This window comes from Corvus kubaryi, unplaced genomic scaffold (genome assembly GCF_017639235.1).
Source record: "Corvus kubaryi isolate FWS band 111438036 unplaced genomic scaffold, C.kubaryi_AGA036_p1.0 56006, whole genome shotgun sequence".
NCBI lineage: Eukaryota > Metazoa > Chordata > Aves > Passeriformes > Corvidae > Corvus > Corvus kubaryi.
Window position 1 is genome coordinate 1 of NW_024581414.1, and position 11,448 is coordinate 11,448.

Below are 11,448 nucleotides of genomic sequence, written 5' to 3' on the forward strand. Positions count from 1 at the left end.
GGAGAAAGGGACAGAGACGGGGAAGGAGTTCCAGGGGGGAACCTTAATAAATATCAGGCAATGAGAGAACTCACAATTCACACTGCTTTCAGGGATAAAGCAGAGAAGAGAGCCTTGGACCCCTGCAGAGAACACTCCAGCATGGAGGTCTTTCAGTGGCATGGAAGAGACATCTATAAATCATCTATTGACTGTCCATCCCCATGCTCTTTGAGGAGCTCTGGAGGATGAGCTCACATGAGAGATTCTCATGACTCACATGAGCAGGAACAGCTCATCCCTTCTGAGATGAAGTTCTGCTGGGCACTGGCCCTGCTCACCTTGTTTGTCTTCCAGGTCTTTTGTGAGGAGCTTAAGGTCAGTCTATTTGGTGTCCTGCCCTTTCAGGAAATCTTCCTGCAGAGTTCAAAATTTTTGTAGACTTTGTGATGTTCGTCCTTTCTTACGGATGTCTGTAGCAGGACTTTCCCCTCTGCCACAGAGAGCTTATCTGTTCTGCCTCTTAGCTGGTGCATAACTCATGGCATTTTCCCTCTCACATGAATTGGTGAGACAACCCAGGCTGGACCTCTGTCCAGTGGAGAATTATCTCTGGCGCCATGGAGGTGGAATCCCCAGCTGACAATAAACATCTCGCCCTGAGAGCAAGATGTAGAGGGATAAGCTGGAATTTCTGACTGACAGACATTTCACTTTACAAACTATAAATCTACACAAACTTTCACAAAAAGTAGAAGTCTTCTGCACACTAACACTTAGGGCTGCTCCCCAAAGCTTGGATGCAAACTCCCTGGTTACTCTTCCTGAAGCTGAGTGAAAGGGCTCTATGTGTACTCCATCATCAATTTGGTGGTAAGTTACATTGACTCCTAGTCTGTACTATTTCTTCACTAGCTGTAATATAGGTACCTTTTATTGTGGACTGAATTTGAATCTACTAGTAGTTCTTTGTTTATCCTGTGTACTAAGTAACTCTGTTTAAAGTCTTCTGTCTGTTAATCTTGTGTCTATTCAACAAAGAATTCATTTTATAATAGATCTCGTCAGCCATTTTTGAGAACTTGTCAGCAAGATCAATTTGGAGTGCAGGCCACTTCAAATAGAGCTACTGCCAGAAGTCTGAGCCTAAGGCAGGACTCATCTAAAAGCTCTCGTCTCCATTCATAGCAATGCCATGGCCATTTTACTTGCCTTCACTGTTCTTCCTGTGAAGAAATGTAGCGCTGTATTTCCCCACTCCTTTTCTTATTAAATTGTCTGCCTTTTCCACATTGTCCCCCCTTCCCTTTCCCTAGTCCTGGCCACACCCTCGGGTTCTCCCTATTGGTTCCAGTACCCCAACTCCGCCCATGTACTGCCCCTGCGCCCTGAGAAAATCCCAAGCTCTCTGACCATGTGTTCTCTCTCTGCCTCTGGGAGCTGGTTTGTCATCATGTAAATAAAGGTTCTTCTGAGGTTGCTATGCAGGGACCCTTCTGCCTCCTTAATCGTCACCGTGTTGCAGAGCCCAGCTAGCCAGAGCAGGAGCGTGGGGCTGTCCAGAAGGACTACAGGTGAGCGAAACAACTGCTCTCCCCAAAGCAGCCTCGCTGCACTCTCTGGGAAGGTTGTGGCTTGCTAAACCAATGCAGGAAAATAAACCACCGCAATAAAGAAAGAACTGTGTCACTGCCATTTTCTTCTTGAGGGGAAGACCAGCTCTCTGCAACGACTATTTGCTGCAGAGTTTGAATTTGTTCCAAAATATTCTCATGGTCCTTTCTCCATATGGAATTCTAAGCCATCATTGTCCTTCCTCTGAAAAAACACTTTGTGTTCCAATAAAAAAGAATCTTCCCCTGGAAACTATCCACTGGGAAGAGGAGGGACAGGAGTACAGCTGCCCTTAGAACCCAGGTGGGATGGGATCCAGCAGAGTCCAGGCTGTTCTGGTCTGTGCTGGGAAAACCCCACTGCTGGGGCAATTCTGCGTTCTGGGTGCCTGGGGTCCTGGGTATCTGCACGGGGATGCTAAATACAGTTAAAGGGTAGTTTTACCAAAGTAATCACAAGAACAGACCGAACATGTTTGCAGGAGTAACACATCATGCAGTCAGCCTAACAAAATTGTTCTTTGAAAGAGGCACCATTACTTTTCTCTTCCTTGGCTTTGAAATCCATTTCCACCAGGAGTTTGCTCTGGGAAGGAGCCTTGGCCTTGCTCCTGGAGCTCCAGTCTTCCTCCTTCACTTGGAGACTTCTTCCTCTTTCATGTTTTGTCTGTTGAAAGGAGTCTCAGCACCATTATGAGCCCTTCTAAACATGGGCTTGGAGCTCCTGTGCTGCTGCTCAGGAATATTAACAGGAACCCCATGGCCTCCTTACTGCCCAACAGCCTGGCCATGGGAGAGAGCCCAGGCCATGGAAATTGCCAAGTGTTCCTTAAGGCAAGAACATTCCCCTGCTAGCATCCCAGCTGGAAAGAGCTGGACCAGGAGAACAGCTGGCCTTAGAACCCATGGGGGTATGGGATCCCACAGAAGATCCTGGTCTGGTATGTTTGTCTTGGTCTGTGCTTGGAAAAGCCCACTGCCAGGGCAGCTCTGCACCCTGGGAGCCTGGGGATGTTAATGAACAGGCTGTGCGGGAGAACACATTGCTCAGTCAGCCCAGGAAACATGAGACCATGTGAACCAAGATCCTGACAGCAGTGCTGGGGGTTATTGATCAATGTATTTCACTGCTCTGATGCTCTGCTGGGCCTTGAAAGGTGTCTTGGCTGCCACGGAGTTCAAGTGTAGCACCACATGGGCTTTCACAGGGAGGTTGCTCGGGCCTCACTCTGCCCCTTCTCCTCCTGACACCATACACTAGGATTGTTCTGCTCCCGCACTTCTCCTCCCAGAACCTCCCCTGACAGCTCTCCTTCATGCCTGGAAATTCCTTAACAAGTCAGTTGGGTTCTTGAGGCTTGGCTTGGTAAATTGGTTTTTCCTCTGTCAGCACATGGCAGAGCTGCTCAGGGTGGGAAGGAGCACAGGAGGTGTGTAGTGGGACCTCCTGCTCAGAGCAGGGTCTGCCGTGAGGACCAAGCTGAGAGCTCAGGGCTTCATCCAAATGACTACTGAACACTCCGGACACCAGAGAGGTCAGGTTTGTATCTCCCAGTGGTGCTGCACAGAGGAAACTCACAGCCAGGAGAAAGCTTTGCAGATGGAACAAAAATTAGAATTTCGACAGTTAGAGTGGGTATTTTGTACCTGTGTGTCCATATGTTTGTGTGTCTGTGTGTCTGATGGATGTGGTAGATCTTGGTTCCAGCTACAGCTTCAACTGCGAGGAGATAGAGAACTCTAAGAGTAGAACATGAGCCAATTAAAAAATTCCTATACGACAACACAGACATTTCTGGGAATAAAGCTCCAGGCTCTGATGAACAAGCTCCCCTGGAGGCATGGGGGAGAAAGAATCCAATGGAGGCAGATGAAAGGAAGTTTCTAATCCTACCTAGGAAAAGACCCGCAATCCCATCCACCTGCCTCCTCTTGCCTGCAGATACCATGGTCTACACAAGCTAGACAATTCCAGTGCCTAATCACTCTTTCAGTGAAGTATTTTTTTCCATATGTCTAACCTAAACTTCCCCGGGTGCAGCTTAGGACTGTGTCCTCTCATTCTTTCAGTGGTTACCTGGGAGAAGAGACCCACCCCCACCTGGCTACAAACTCCTTTCAGGGAGTTGTAGAGAGTGATAAGGTCTTCCCTGAGCCTCCTTTTCTCCAGGCTAAACAACCCCAGCTCTCTCAGCCATTCCTCACAGGGCTTGTGTTCCAGGCCCTTCACCAGCCTTGTTGCCCCCCTCTGGATGTGTTTGAGCATCTCAGCGTCCTTCTCCAGACATCTCCTGGTTTTGTCTGCTCTCCTGTGTCTCTTTCTCAGAGTTCAGTCCACAATGCATAGAAAAAAGCGTCCAAAAGCTCTGTAGGCAACCCAGGCTAGGGAACAGAAGGCACAGTCAGAACAAGATTCTGAAGAACTCTCAGCTGGTCCCAATCCCATCTTGGGTGCAGTGTAACTAAATTAATACCTTCTGCCTCTGCAGAGTGCAGAACAAGACATTTGTCCCCATTTAATGTTTTCCAGAGTCAGAGGAAATGGACCATAGTCCATGTGCACATTCCTAGACTAACTCCACTCCTAGAGGTTATCCTGGCCAAGCTGTAGAGAAACTACTTGACCTTGGCTGGCTGTTCCTCTCTCTCTCTCCTCTCCTGAACTGGGCAGGGGGAGAAAATATGACTGAAGAGCTCATTGGTTGATATAAAGCCTGGGAGATCCCTCACCTGTTGCCATCATGGCAAATCAGACTCGACTTGCAGAAGATTATTTTACATTATTGGCAAATCACAACAGAGCAGCAAGGGGAGAAAAAAAGATAGAAATAAAAGTACCTCACTGTCCCCCTCCCCTCCTCCTCTTCCACAGGGCTGGCTGCACAAGACATTGCCTCGGCAGACCTTCCCACAGAGCAGCCGTTCCCTTTGGACCAGATCCATGAGAGCAGCCATGACCAGCTGAAGGCAGGAGGCAGAGATAGGGAGTGACCTGCTTGTTCCCCAGGAAAGTCTGCTCAGGGCACAGCTCATTGCTGTACTCTGCTCTCCCTCTCTCCCTCTCTTTCTTCCACTCTGTTTCCCTCTGCTCTCTGCTTTTTGTGACTTTTTGTTTTCTCTGCCAAGGGCCACATTCCAAAGAAGCAGAAGGACTTGGGCAAATTGGTCAGGAATTAAGGAGCCCCTTGCCCAAGGGTGCCTGCCTGTCAGGAAAGCTTTCCTGGTGTTGAAGGGGAGACTAGACTCAGGTAAACAAGAAAGCTCCAGTAAGGAATATAAATTCAGAGATCCCATCAGGGACCCATCAGAAGTCACAGCCCCTGGGCCCATGGCTGTCCCATGGGTCGAACCCAAGGCGCTGTACAGAAAATGCCAGGGATGTTTTTCCAGGATTGAACCACACTCTATTTCTTTAAACTCACTTTTGCTATTTTGCTTTAATCAGAAAGGAGGGTAAGAATGTAAGTAGAATAAAACACTCAATATCGGGAGGGTTTTCTCCCCTGAAAACAGACCAATAGAGTGAAGGGTTCTTAAAGATTAACAAGGAATATGTGCAAAAAATCCAGTAACGTACCTTGAGAGAAATAACTCCCCATCGTTTTCTCTCCTGGGCTGAACTGGGTCTCACTGGTTGGGCAATGCTACACTTACAGGCAGCCCTCAGTGTCCTTGGATTTAGGCACTTCCAGGGAATGGGGCTCAAAAATCACTGTTGAGACTTTGGCACATGATGTCACCCCAGACTGGCAGGTCACCAGGATAAGGGGACAGAGTCCTGTTCCAGGGACAGTTCCTCTCTGGGGATGAGATTTAGTGCTGGGGCCTCTTTAGGAGTGTCTGCAGGTAACTGAAGAGGAAAGATTGCAGAGCACAGATGATGTGCACCTGTTGGCGTCAGGAATATGCCTCTGCTCTTGATGACTGATGAACTCACACATTTATCTCAGAGCAGTCATGGAAAGATGGTTTTGGTTCCAGGAATGGGAACTTTTCCCAGTCGGAGAGAAATTGCTCTCTCTGTCCCACTCTCTGTCTCTTTGTCTCTCTCTCTCATATTTAGAAGGAGCCCTGGAAACTTGTTTAACCAAGATACTTATTTTATCCCTGGCTGGATCTGCAATCCTGAGCCAAAGTCATTCTGAAGCATGGAGAAAAAAAGGAAAAGGAAGGTGGGGAGAAGGAGAGGGGAGGGGAGGCAGATTTTGAACAGGAATGGCCAATGGACTTTGAATGGGAATTCTATGAATTATTAACTTTGTGGTCTCACACCAGCCCTTAGGGATCGTTCCCCCACTCTCTGCAGCTCAGCTGGTCCTTGATGAACCAAAGACCCTGAAAGCCCTGGAGGCTCTGGAGGGCAGCAGGTCCCCTTCAAGCCTCAGCAAAGCCCAGTGAAGGCCCCAGGACACTCCACCAAGCAGTGGCCTCTTCCCAATGCTTGTGAAGGGTCATGCTATTCCAAAGTTCCCTGGGAACTTTGCCAGGCATTTTGGTGGCTCACAAGAGGCCCTGCTATCTTTCAGAGAGGGTCTGGGATAGTTCCAAGCTTTGCTGGGGCATTGGCAAGAACCTTCTTCCCTCCGTAATACCCAGGGCTCTTACTGGGCTCTTCCTGAATGTAGGTGGCTTCCTCCTGCCTCCAAGGTGCCCCAGGTCCTGTGTCAGAGTTTGGATGAATCCTGGCTGGACCCCGGTGCTCCCCAGTCTGCCCTGGAGCCTCCTCTGGTCTTTGCTGTGACTCACAAGGGACCCAGTGTGGCTTCCCACCCTTAACGGGGAGGGAGCACCCAAGATTTGTAGATTCTCATGGTTGGAAAGAATTTAAAAAGTCAGAGTTTCTGCAAAAGCTTATGTAGATTTATTATTAAATGACACACCTGGCATGGAAATTGGTATAAGTCAGTCCTTGACCATCTGGAATAAGCACATGGCAGTGTGTTTTGAATAAACAGATGGAGAGAAAAGGAAGAGAGAAACAGAAACATGAACTAAAGAGAAAGGAAGGAAGAAATAGAGAAAAATAGATCACCAGTCCTGAGTCCAGCATTGATCCAGCCTGTGGGGTGTCCAGGGTCCTGGGACTTACACACACCTGGGCTTCATGGGTTACCTTTTTACAGAAAATGTTCTTCACCATGGAGAATAAGTTTCTTGCTTTCTATGCAAGTTAGTTATGATGTGCTATCTGTTCTTCCTGACCTTTCTGGAAATGGGGTAGAGGCATCAGGGATCTTTGATGGTCTGGATCCCTCCCTACAGTCCATACTCGCTTCCTGACCTCATTCCTGCTTCTGCACTGTGCTGTGTTGTACTTTTCTCCAGGAGCCAGAACAAGGACATTTGCCCCAGAAAAGTGCTGCCCTACCTCTGTATGGGCCCTTCTCCAGCCTCATCTTGTTCTTTCCCAATGATACCTGCCTGGCTCTGCAGCTCTCGGTTGTGTTTGAGACACACACATCAGCCCTGATCTTCTGGGCTTCTGCATCCAGGTGTCCTCAATGGTGTCCAGGTGCCTCCTTTGGGATTTGCTGGAACAAGAACAGGGCCCTGCTTCCCTCTGGTACACCCTGGGACCTTTGCTGGGCTTTATCAGAGCCAGGGACAAGCCTGCCTGGTGAGAATTCAGGATGTGTCGTTAACACACCAGTGTTTCAGATTTTGCTCAGCTGTGCACACCTCAACTCAAGGACTTTTCAGTGTCACTTGCTCCGCCAGTGTGGAACTGCAGAGGAAGTCAGGAGGGAGCATGGTCAGGACAGGTGACCCAAACTGGCCAGAGGGATGTTCCAGAGCACAGAGCATCATGCCCAGTATATAAACTGGGGGAGTTGACTGGGAGGTGCTGATCTTTGCTGCACACTGGGCTGGGCATCGGTCAGTGGGTGGTGGTGAGCAATTGCATTGTGCACCACTGCTTTTTCATGGGATTTATTCCTCTTCATCTTTTCCCTTTTCATTAGTATTATTCTTACCTTTTACTTTATTTCAAGTATTAAATTCTTCTTATCTCTTACAGAGAGATGAAGAGGCAGCAATGGTGCAGGAAGTGGTTGGTCAGCTCTGGTAATACAAAGAAAGTCTTTCTTCCACTGTGGTCTTGACTACAGAGAAGATGGTCCAGCATCTCAAAGAGGACAGATCCTGCTATCAACAGTAAATGTTGCTTTGCTCAGGAGAGACGATATAGAGGGTACACACCATGGGGTACCCTGTTCTTTTACCTGTGGGATCATGGAGAGGACATGAGGAAATGGGATGAGAAATCTACCTCAGCCCCAGAGGCACGAGTGTGTGAATTGCAGGAAAACCAGTCACAGACGGGGTGTGGATGCCTGCAAGGGCTAGCAGAGGAATTTTCCTGTGAAACTTTCCTTTCTCATAAGAAAGCAGTTAGAGAAATCCAGCTTCCCACAGCTTCTCTGTGAAAGCTTTCGTTCTCATGAGAACTGGATGGACAACAGTTTGTAAGAATGTAAACCATTTCTGCACCTGCAAGTTGTTGTGAGAACACTAGAATTGTTTTCAGTCTTGTGAGAACAATATTTGGAAATGGGTGCCTTACCGCTCATCCTATCACCTCAGGAGGTGGTGCGCCAATAGGCCAATCATGTAATTTCTCTTTTGTGAACCATGCTATAAAAGGTATGGGTGATTAAACGGGGTCGCTTCGGCCATACCTTGTAACCTGGACTTGTGTCATGATTTCGCCGTTCTTTGGGAATAACAGCAACAATGGGGTTCTTCCAGGATTAAGTAAAGCCTTGTATGTTTATAAGTTTTTGAATAGTTCTTCTGCAGAGCCTGATCCTCCAATATTTAGGCATTTCTCTAACAGCACACACACAAAATTAAAGGAGAGTCCTTTAGTTCTAATTAGAAATCCAGAAACAGGACAAATCGAAGGTCCATTTCCTCTAATAACCTGGGGCAAAGGGTTTGCTTGTGTTTCTACAGGTACAGGACCCAGGTGGCTTCCTGCGAAGAACGTGAAACCATACCATGCGCAGAAAGACATTGACAGCCCCACAAGTAGAGAAGAAAGTACACAGATGTGAACTACGCAGAGACTACAACCCATATTTGCAATCTCTTGTTTTTATTGTTGAAACTGTGAACTTTGGGGTTTATGTCAATATAAAAACTGTGAAAAAGGAGAATATAGTAGAGTTCTTTTGGCAAATAATCCTCACCTTTCTATTTAAAGAAGGCACTGAATACCTTTGTGCCTCATCCTTAAATGAGATATAAACAAAATTGAGAAAAATTAAGAATATTCTTAAAAAATCATTTAAAAATTAAAATTTGAGAAAAGAGTCTTTTGCCAAAAGAGACCTTTAAAGAAACATGAAGTTTAATTAGATGTTAAGTTTGTTTTTTGCTCTGTTTGTTTTGTTTGCTTTTAGTAGTGTAGCTTTGCCAGTCGATCAACCTAAGACCAATGTTTGGGTGACTTTAGCTAATTATTCAGGTTTGGATACTCTATGCTTGGCTACAACAACTCCAGAAAATCCATTTTCAACTTGTTTAGTCAATGTTCCAATAGAAAATTGGCCGATACCAGAAAAAATTGATAGAGCCTTGCAAGATACCTTTTTGCAGGATCAAAAGTTTGGGAACATTATTCCCCAGTAAATCCATGGGAATGGTGGACTCCCTATCTTCCTAAAGCCTCTGATGAACCCCAAGAATTAGAAATCCTTGGTTCTGTAAAAGTAAAATTCTGTGTTGAATTCTATTCTGCAAACATTAATCAATCAATGATGAGAGATGTTTCTCCACATCACCCTGTGTATAAGAACCATTCCTTTTGGTGTAATAGTACTTTTATAGTTTCATCTACACCTAGCTCTATTCCTCTGCAATTACCAAGAGTAATGTTTTTGTATGTGGAGACAGAGCATGGCCCGCTACTCCTTGAAACATTAAGGGAGGTCTGTGTACTTTGGGAGAACTTACCTTGTTTACTCCTAATATGAAGACAATTGCCAACATAAATTGCAGACAAAAGAGATCTGCTCTGCATCAATATGGACCAGAATGCAGAGATGATTTTACTCCATGAGGTTATGGAAAAATGCTTTCAGCGTCTCTCCTTATGCCACCAGTTGCCTCAGCATTTGCGTTAAAGCAGTTTGATTGGGATGTTGGCTGAGTAAACAATCTAATGCCACATCCCTTACATTGTGTCCTTTTAGCAGATTTCAAAAATGTGAGGCATGCAACTTTACAAAATAGAGCAGCAATTGATTTTCTTTTGCTGCCCCGTGGACATGGATGCAAAGACTTTGAAGGGATGTGCTGTATGAATCTGTCTGACGGCTCAGAATCGATTCATAAGAGCGTACAACAACTTAAAGAGGGTGTGTCAAAAATAAGAATTGATGATGGAACTTGGTTGGACGATTTGTTTAGTGGATGGGGCTTAGCACTGGGGATAAAGAAGTGTCTTACAACAGGCCTATACATTTTGGCAGTCATAGTAAAGTTCTCATAATGGTACCTTGTTTGTTCCAATGTGTACAACAGATGATTGATAAATCTATTAATGGAATTTATTTAGTGCAGAAAGGAGGGGGAGATGTAGGAAACAGAGGAGTGAAGACTCCTGCAGTTAGTGGAGGATTTGATTTACAACTCTGGAAGAGATTAGGTCTGGCATAATTGACAGAGATTTATAGACATTAAGCAAGAGAATCTGTCATAGGTTAGCAAGCAGAGTCCCGGAGGTGATGTCCTTGCAAAGGGGTGCTTACTGTTTCCTCTATGACCTGATAGAACCTATCAGCTGGCCAGTTTGAATATGGACAATTCTTTAAGCCACTTAAAGTTGTGACCGCCTCTGTGATCCACACTTAAGAATAGACAAACTCCCCCCCAAGCTCTCTCTCTCTCTCGTTTCCGGCGCTGGGACAGGTGGCTGCGGGGCCTGATCGGGGCCCAGTGGGCCCGGCCCAGGCCCTGCTCGGGCCAGGCCGGGCCAGGCCATGGCTCCAGGACGATCCCCCCAGCAGGGCTGTGGGCAGCCAGAGCAGCTCGGAACCACCCCCCCTCCCCTTCGGCCAAGATTTCAGCAAATCAGCACATCTGTCTGGCAGAGGTCAGGTGACCAACAGTGGTAAGCCACACAGCTGCAAGGCCGAGGTGAGATTAACCCTTTTATTGCTGTGAAGAGCTGAAAACCTGAGGGAAGAGAGAGAGGAGATGCTTAAAGCTGAAAATCTGTTGTGAAGCTATGATATATCAGAGTATCCTGTTGTAATTTCATGAAGATCTGGGGGGTGGAGTGTTCAACTCATACTTGTAAGCAAAAGCACCTGCACTGAGATAGGCAGATGCTGACGCAGCTGTAATTTCATGAGAAGTTTGGACAGGGAGAGATGGACCAGATAAGGACTTTTGCTCCAAACGGGAAAGGAGAAAACCTCAGTCCCTAGAGATGGACCAGATGAGGACTTTTGCTCCAAATGGGAAAAAAGAAAACCTCAGTTCCTAGAGATGCTCCCAGAGATAGTCCTAACAATGAAGATGAGGAAGACCCTTTGCTCCCCAGGAAGGAGAAGGGCCTCTGTTTTTTGTTTCTGAACGGCTCAACCTTAAAATTGTACCCCAAAACACTTCAAGAGTGGACCCTTGAACGCAGTTGCGGGAAAACCAATTGCTATCTGTGTGTGACCTTGAAAAGCTGCAAGTCAGGGGAAGGGACTCACATGCAGGGAGAGAGACCTCTTCCTAAATGGACTGGACAATATTTGGAAGTGGGCGGCTGTCTCGTTGTGATACTGTTTTGATAGCACGAGCAAGAAGAGAATTCTCTTTCTAAATGGACTGAACAAGGTTATTATGGAAGTGGTAA

The 11,448-nt window shown here is 46.6% G+C and overlaps 1 long non-coding RNA gene across 2 annotated transcripts; it reads left to right on the forward strand.

Annotated features, from left to right (window-relative positions):
- Positions 1-3,967: 3,967 nt before the first annotated feature.
- LOC121672381 lies at positions 3,968-9,375 on the forward strand. Of its 2 annotated transcripts, none has more exons than XR_006018829.1 (3): positions 3,968-5,438; positions 5,656-5,764; positions 7,612-9,375. It is a non-coding gene; the product is annotated as an uncharacterized LOC121672381 (long non-coding RNA). The 2 variants fall into 2 exon arrangements; XR_006018830.1 differs by having other exon boundaries at positions 3,968-4,840.
- Positions 9,376-11,448: the final 2,073 nt, after the last annotated feature.